The following is an 8861-nucleotide window of genomic DNA, read 5'->3' on the forward strand; positions in this document are numbered from 1 at the left end:
GCCTCTCCTTTCTTCTCTAAACTAAAAAAAAAGACTTCCTGTTTGTATGTTTATCAGAGAAACAGCGCAGATTGGAAATCTGCAGAGGTGGATTCAGCAAGAACTCCAAAAAATCTAATCTTTGTGCGAGTGATATGGAGTCATTGTAATGATAAAAAGCCAGATTTACAGTTTGTAACAAGCAATGGCAGAGACAAAGTAAACATGAAAAAAAGGACTCATGGAACTTTCTGTCCTAAATGAAAAAGTTTACCACGGAAAACATCAGGTCCTTGACACACATGGCCCAACATGATACGGCAGCATCAGGCTGCAGGGTTCCTTCTATATTAGCAACAACAGTAGAGCTGATTTAAGTTAAAAGGATGAAGCATGAAAAAATAAAATAAAACACATAGCAATACCTTGCTGAACTTGTCATAAAACGGGACAGATGGACCCAGTATTCAAGGTGAGACAGCCAGTAGGAAAGTTCAAAACATTTATTAAATAGTGATACGTTATTTTATATCTAGTACCATGTCCGTTGGTTGTGCTGTTCTTTTCACATCTCTTTGCAGGTAATGAAGCAGACTGAAGATGTTTCATCGTAATCTACCTTTTATCTCCTCTTTCTTTCATCTTTTTTCCTTTTTTTCAGTTTTTCCTTTCCTGTTCTATATAAATTGCAGTGTCCATACAATCTGTAAAACTCCCTGCATGAATTATAATAAAACTATTTATATGCATAAATCAAGCGGAACACTATGGTGATAGCTGTACTGCTCCACTTGTGAAAGTAAAATCTGTTGAGCTCTTTTTTGGCATTAAGACAATTATTCTTATTGCCACATCGCCAGACAGGACACTGTTAAGAAACAAAACAAAAAAACCCCAGAAACAAACAGAACAGAAATGCGCTGCTGTGGAACTGCAATCGCAGCGACTGCAGGTGCGGGGCGCAACCCATCACCGAATCTGGTTTAACACTACAATCCACTCAGGAACGAACAGATCCGGGTTCCAGGAACCCACAGAGTACGAAGGCAGGTCCAGAGTCCCGTGCGTCGAGCATCCAGCTTAGACAGAAACGCACAGAGAGGCAGAATCCAGCAGGAGTCCAACAGAGGCTCAGGCGGGTAGATCAGACCGGGACAGACAAGGTCAGTCGGTGAGAGGGAAAGGAATCAGGAAGACAGAATCACTAGGGAAACACTGAAATGCTCTCACCACTGATTAGGAAAATACATTTCCTGAGGACACTGGCTTAAGAATAAACTCCTGACTGGAACAGGGACATGAAGCTTGAAACTAACTAAAATAAACAAAACTGACTGACCAGAGAAACAGAAATAAAACAATGATCTGCCCTGATAGCTGGGCTGGACTGAATATGAAGCAGAGCCTACAGGTGGATGAGATCAGAGATGATTAGGAACTGGACAGACTGGGCAGGTGAGTGAAATGAGCAATTAAGGCCAGCTATCAGAGCAGATCATGACAGAACTAACGCAGAACAACCAGAACAGCAATCCAAAATGTGCAGACAGGTTTAAAAAGAGACATAAGAGCAGTTCAAAGCTAATCTTTGTTTTAGTATGGCTCTGTCAAAGAGTAGACCAAATATCCAATAAGGAATGTGGTAAAGCTTAAAAGCTGTAACTGCTCAGTTAAACAGGCAAGACTAATGGGTAATAATTCCACTCTCTAGATACTCAAAACACACCTCAAAAGATGGGTTATGAGCACACATTAAATCTCCTACTTTAGTATTATATCACATAAACTGCCAACATAATGCAACAAAGCAACAGAATGTGGCAATGTTCAGTGATTGTGAAAGATTTTGCAGCACACAGTGAACATACCCACCAACTGAGATAAATGACACAATGCACATAGACTCTAAAAGCACAAATGTTTTTTTTCTTTTTTTATACTCCTAATTGCTAACTGTGTGAAGACACATAGAATAGATTTATTTTTTTTCCCACTCTGAAAGTATCCAGATGTTCGATTGTTTGTGCACACATTTCTTTTGGCAGAGAAAATGCAACTTTGTTTCCTCCAGTTTTTCAAGAAGACTGAGGGGATTTATTTGTCTTCGGACTCTTGGGGTTTTAAAAGGTTTCAGTTTCATTTTTTTTTTTCTTCTTCCTCCTAACGCACACCTGATTAGCACCTGGTATGTGCTAATAGGTAACAGTCCATTAAGCAAAATGTAAACTTGGCAAAAATAGCACGGGGACCTGGATTTGTTCACACTGTTGGCCCATGTCCACCACTTAGCTTACGCTGATTCCACACAGATTGATTTCAATTAAAACCTGAAGAAAATGCTGTCTGGAGATAGCTAAACCTATAAAATGATATTGTCTGGATAATAAAAAACCTCTCAAACACATGTGTAATTTACAGCATCTGTGAGGAAGTTGTGATCATTAAGGACAGAGATGATTTCTGTGCTTCGATGGGAAAAGTAAATCTCTCAACAAAAGCAAAAGATCTTGTGAAGATGCTGACTATAGCTGCAAAGTGTGTGCCGTTCTCTACAGATAAGCAAGTCCTGTGCTGTAATGGCCACTCAGAGAGAGAAAAAGGTAATAAACATATTGCTGTTTGCAAATTAAAACAGAGGCCAAACTTCACATTTTGAGGTTTTACTGATGCAACTACAATTACCTTTTTCCAACTGAAATACAAAATAGTGAGGGCTTTGGGTGGCAATGATGCCTTGCAGCAAGAAGGTTCATGTTCAATTCCCTGCCCGGGGAGCTTTCTGCATAGAGTCAGCATGTCATCCCTGTGCATGCGTGGGTTCTCTCTGGGTACTCTGGCTTCCTCCCACAGTCCAATTAATTTAAAAAATGTTAATTGGCTTCTCTAACTACTCCTTAGATGAATGGTTGTCATTGTTCATCCTGTTTGTTTCTGTGTTAAGTGGAGAAACTGAAGCAACATTGTTAAACATCGGACAGGAACTTCAAGTTTGGCCCCAATAAGCCTTAAAAAATGGCTGACGTTATACTCATACTCTTCGTCTCCCGCTTTATCCGGAACCGGGTCGTGGGGGCAGCAGACTAAGCAGAGACTCCTAGATTTCCCTCTACGCAGACACCTCCTCCAGCTCCGTTGAGGGAAGCCCTAGGCGCTCCCAGGCCAGCCGAGAGACAGAGTCTCTCCAGCGTGTCCTGGGTCGTCCCCTGGGCCTCCTCCCGGTGGGACGTGCCTGGAATACCTCCCGAGGGGGCATCCGAAAAAGATGTCCGAGCTACTTCAACTGACTTCTCTCGATGTGGATGAGAACCGGCTCTAAACTGAGCCTCTCCCGAATGACCGAGCTCCTCGCCCTATCTCTAAGGGAGAGCCCAGCCACCCTGCGGAGNAAGCCTTAAAAAATGGCTGACGTCGTACTCATACTCTTCGTCTCCCGCTTTATCCGGAACCGGGTCGTGGGGGCAGCAGACTAAGCAGAGACTCCCAGATTTCCCTCTCCGCAGACACCTCCTCCAGCTCCGTTGAGGGAAGCCCTAGGCGCTCCCAGGCCAGCCGAGAGACATAGTCTCTCCAGCGTGTCCTGGGTCGTCCCCTCGGCCTCCTCCCGGTGGGACGTGCCTGGAATACCTCCCGAGGGGGCATCCGAAGAAGATGTCCGAGCCACCTCAACTGACTCCTCTCGATGTGGAGGAGAAGCGGCTCTACACTGAGCCTCTCCCGAATGACAGAGCTCCTCGCCCTATCTCTAAGGGAGAACCCAGCCACCCTGCGGAGAAAGCTCATTTCAGCCACTTGTATCCGGGATCCGGTTCTTTCGGTCATGATCCAGATTTAATGACCATAGGTGAGGGTAGGAACGTAGACCGACCGGTAAATTGAGAGCTTTGCCTTTTCGCTCAGCTCTCTCTGCACCACGGCAGACCGGTGCAGCGTCCGCATTATTGCAGCAGCCGCACCGATCCATCTATCGATCTCCCGCTCCTGCTGGCTGACGTCATTAAGTTTAAATCCAGTTTGGCTAAAGGGTGGCTTAAGGACAACAAACTACTTAAAATCTATTGCCCTTCCTATCTCAAAGTCCTGAGCTAAGAAGAAAATCTGTTGTAAGGTGTAAGGTTCATATCTTGGTCTCATCAATTCTTTCTAAAAGGAATTGGCCAAAATTCCAGCAAATGACTGAAGTAAAAGAAGTTCTTATAATCCCTTAATTTTTCTCTTTTTTAGAAACATTTGACAAATCAAAACAATCAAACTAAGCTAAAAAAGGAAAAACATCTGATCTGATTTATAGTTAGACATAAACGAAGAAGGTTGTTAATCTCTTTATGCAGTCAATGTAATTAGTTTATAGACACCCCCATCTGGTGAAAGCTGTAACCATGAAATGAAATATACTCAATAAATATCACAGTAGTCAAACTAGTAGGTAAAAATTTGAATCTGTGAAAAGCAAGTGTTGAAAAAGTTTGCAGCATAAGGTAAGGATGGAAAACAAAGAACCGGATCCAGGCTTTTATTAGCCAGAGTTATAAATCTGCTGTCTTAGATTCTTTATTGAAGGTCGGCTGTGAAATAAGATCAATGATTTGCAAAGAGGTACACACTATTTAATTCCACTGGTTTTAAAAGTACCAAAAATATATAATGTTTTTGGAGTTAAACTAATTTTTCTACCTTTTTTAATATTCTAGTTTTATTGTTGCTCTATGGTATGGACACATGAAATTAGGTTTTTTAAAGACATGATCATTGATTTGTTAAAACTGTAGCATTTTTAGAAGGTATACTTTATTTGTAGCAATGACAGAGAGCCCTTTTGTTCTGTTCCAAGTCACCATGTCAGCAATACCCCCCCTGAGGAAACCATGCATATGACCTTCTGCACAGAAATGCAGCAGCTTTGCTCTGAGCTCATCTCCTTCCTCAAAGTGAATCCAGCAGTCAGCAGACTGAAGCGAATCAAAGTAAAACTGCATTTTGGCAGCATGACATGACTCAACAATAAAATCTATTTTCTAGGATCAATATAGAACTCAGATCAGATTTATTGTTATCATTATTCTTATTTCTTTTATCTTTTTGTGGTTTTGCTGCAGCATCTGGTCTAAAAATAAGTTCACACTATCTGCCACTGGTGTCGCATTAAATACAAACTACTCAACAAAAATCTGCAGGATTCTAGTAGTTCGCTGCCTTGGTCAGCTGATATTTTGTCAATTGAGTTTAATAGTTTGAAGAAAGCCACCAGATTCATATAAGTTTTATTTAACATTTCTGTCCTGCTTTTTAACAAGTTTCAGTCCAGAATCGATGTCGTCTGAAAAACAGACAGAGAGACTGACGGGGCAGGTTAGGTGGAAAGTTAGAGGGATGGATGGAAGAATTAATGAGAACTGGATGCAAAAAGGTTCCGGGTTCAATTGCCGGCCCAGGGTCTTTCTGCATGGAGTTTGCATGTTCTCCATGAGTATGCGTGGGTTCTCTCAGGGTACTCTGGCTTCCTCCCACAGTCCAAAAACATGATTCTTAGATTGACTCTAAATTCTCCTTCCCTGTGAGTGTGTGTGTGAATGGTTGTTTGTCCTGCTTGTCTCTGCGTTGCTCTGCGTTGGACTGGCGTCCTGTACCCCGCCTCTTGCCCGTAGACAGCTGGAGATAGTCACCATCAAGGAAAATGGATGGATAGAGAGGATTGAATGGATGCATAGAAGAACAGATTGCAAGGATTGATAAATGGACACATGCTAGGGAATAGTTAGGAATAAAATCTTTTCAAGGATCTATAATCCTTCCAGACATCATTACTTTTAGGCAGGCTACATTTCAATATCAGTAATGTTTGAAAGAAAAGCAAAAAGACAACAAAGTATTTGAATGATTTCTGTTTAAGATGCTTAAAAACAGGCACACAAAGACAGAGAGGCAGGAGGGGTACCCTTTGAAAAAGGCTGTGTTTTATTGAAATACAGCAGACATCAACATGTTGTTTCGCTGTCCTGGGCAACAGAAACCGAGCTTATACACTGCTCCAACTATGTAAAAACAAATAGTCATGGCTGTTATCAGTGTAGCTCCACAAAACACATTCAACCCAAACTGATTCGACTTTACATCCTTTTAGGCCGAAAACGGATCAACAAAAGTGTTCAGAACTTAACGAAAAACAAGCTGGTGCTCCACATCAATTTGGGTTTTCAGTGCAAAGTTGCTGGTGCAGCGTGCAAAGCTTAAAGCTTCACACGCCTCGTATAGGAGATATGGAACAGTGTCCTGACCTGTTTTTGTGCCCAGGGTTGGTTGTTTGATAGTAGCAGTAGTAGAAGAAGCAGAATCTCTGTTATGAAGCAGGGCTGGCCTCAACACCCGCTAACCCCATCAAATAAAAAAAAAACCCTCAAACACATTTATGACACCCGTTTCAACCAAAAAGAAACCACAAGTCATCCCCTCAGATGCAAACAAGTCGATGTGATTTTTGCTTTGGTTAAAAGAGAACTTTCTTCTTTTTTTTTTTTTTTAAAGAAACATAAAAGGTGATTCTATGTTTGTTTGTTTTTTATTACTTTTTATCTTACACACAAACCTGTTTTAAGACACGTTTAGGCTGGTGATAGTTTGGAAAAAAATGTCCCACTTGTTTACTTGCAAGTAAAGGATTACAATTTGGTGCAAATTAGTGCAAATTTTGATTGTCTTGAGTCTTACAATAATCAAGTGGAAATCAACTTGGAGTGCAATTAAAACGAAGACAATGAGACGTTTTAGCTACCAGTGCTTTGCTTAATTTTCCTCTTCTCATGGTTTGCCTGCAGCATTCAATAAAATTGCAGAAACACCATAGATGCTGTTTTTGAGGGGAGTTTAAGAATGAAGATGGATCCAATTGCCTAAAAATTACTTAAAAATAGAAGATGAATTAAGAAAAAAAAGAGACGTGTGAATTATAAAACAAATTAATAAAAAAACAAGAGGAGCCAATTTAAAGTAGAAGGAATAAGTACTGAACACATGTTTTTATAACATAGCTATTAAGATGACCTTCTCTTGATCTTAAGTAATCAACCGAAAAGGCAAACACACAAGCCAATAATTGAAGTGCAGCAAACTGACCTAAACTAGAAGCTGTTGACATTTCGATAAACACTCTCCTTTTTATCTGTAACAAATAATATCTGCTTTAATTGATGTCCTATTCAGTGTGTGCTCATTACCAAAGTATTACACATTACAGAGGAGCTGTCTAACAAGAACCACTTGCACAGAGCTTAAGAAAGATCTGAAATTAATAAGTAGAGCTGTTGCAGAAAGACAACATGGAATAGACTTTTAAGGTGGCTCACTCCACAAGACTCCACTGCTGAAGAAAAGTCATGCTGGAGGTTGTTTAAACTTCACAGCAGAGCATCTGGAGAAGCTAAAAGAATACCAGGAGCATGCAGGATGGTAAGATGAGACCCAAACATTCACTCCGTGGTTTCTATTGCACGAACCGTGTTTTTAATAGGAATGGAAATAAATATCAAATCAAGCCCCTAATTTTCAGCTATTTACTTTTGAAGTCTTTATACAGCAGAATGGAAGTTAAACAGAAAAACGTGCTTCAAGATTATTGATAAGAAGCTGAAGATGAGACTGGAAAAACGATCTAGAAATAAGTAAAAATTTCTTAAATTAAGTGTATTTAATCTTAATTTGAGTAGATAAACGTGATAATTTGCCAATGGAATGAGTATTTTTACTCTTAAAATAAGATAATTAGATAAAATGCACTTGAAATAAGACAATGCAATTGTGTTTTCTTTTTTTAAATGTAAATTGTCTTGTTCCATTAGCAAAATGTCTCTTTTACCTCCTCAATTCAAGAAGAAATGCACTTATTTTAAGACAAAATTACTTATCTAGATTTCCATTTTTTAGCAAGACAATCATCCTAATCACACAGGCGGGACGATTCCTATTTGGTTAAAAAGAACGTTTCACTAAAATGGTGCAGCCAGTATTTTGTTTTATAATAGTATTAAGACTTTATGGATAGAGCTGAAGATCAGAACCCACAGAGGAGGCGCTCTGGACCTTCAACGTCCAATTTTAGTTCATTTAGTTCAATTTTGTTTAACAATAGGTCAAAATTACACAGAAGTATTGCATTGCACTAGTTTCTCTTTAGTAATCCTTAACAAAATTCCTTTTTGTGGCTTAATTTCTAAGAGTGTGCTCAGTACTTATTCCCCACTATGTTCCGCTTTGCTGCACATAACTTGAAAATATGGTTGATCTTAAGTTTAATGCATCGCATTAAACCTCTTTCGAAAGAAGGATGGACCAGTGGTAAAAGGCCATGTTGATTTTATGTAAGTACGAAAGGCTACAAGTTTTTCCTGTTGTGCAAATTTATATCTAAAGGGATCCTGGAAAGGAAGTGCGCAGATATTTTTGTTCTTTTTTTTTGTTTGTTTGTTATTTTTGGCATAAGAGAGGATGTCTTGCTTTTTTTTCCTTCTTTTGGTTGTTGGGTGCCCACATTCACAACATTTATGTAACTCCTCAAAGCAAATACATTCAATCGTTAATCGGACAAATACTCGACTAAAACTATGCAGTTGCAAAAATAAAAGTCTCTTGGTCAGCTTTCTAAGGCGGAGCATCAACCAGGAGGCTCTCTGCAGCGCTGCAGTCTTTTTTGCACAAGCAGCACAGTGGAGGAGAGCTCAGGCGATGCACAAGTTTTATTTGGATCTACAAAGCAATTCAAGACAACATAACACCTTTATCAACTCACACAAGCAGGAAAGAGCTTTGCACAAACAAAAACAAGAACGCACCTGGACGGATTTGACAATCACCATCGTTTTCCTATTGAGGCCAGCCCTGCTTTGCATTTGTTA

The sequence above is a fragment of the Cyprinodon variegatus genome, unplaced genomic scaffold, assembly GCF_000732505.1.
Source record: "Cyprinodon variegatus isolate N-32 unplaced genomic scaffold, C_variegatus-1.0 Scaffold1164, whole genome shotgun sequence".
NCBI classification, from domain to species: domain Eukaryota; kingdom Metazoa; phylum Chordata; class Actinopteri; order Cyprinodontiformes; family Cyprinodontidae; genus Cyprinodon; species Cyprinodon variegatus.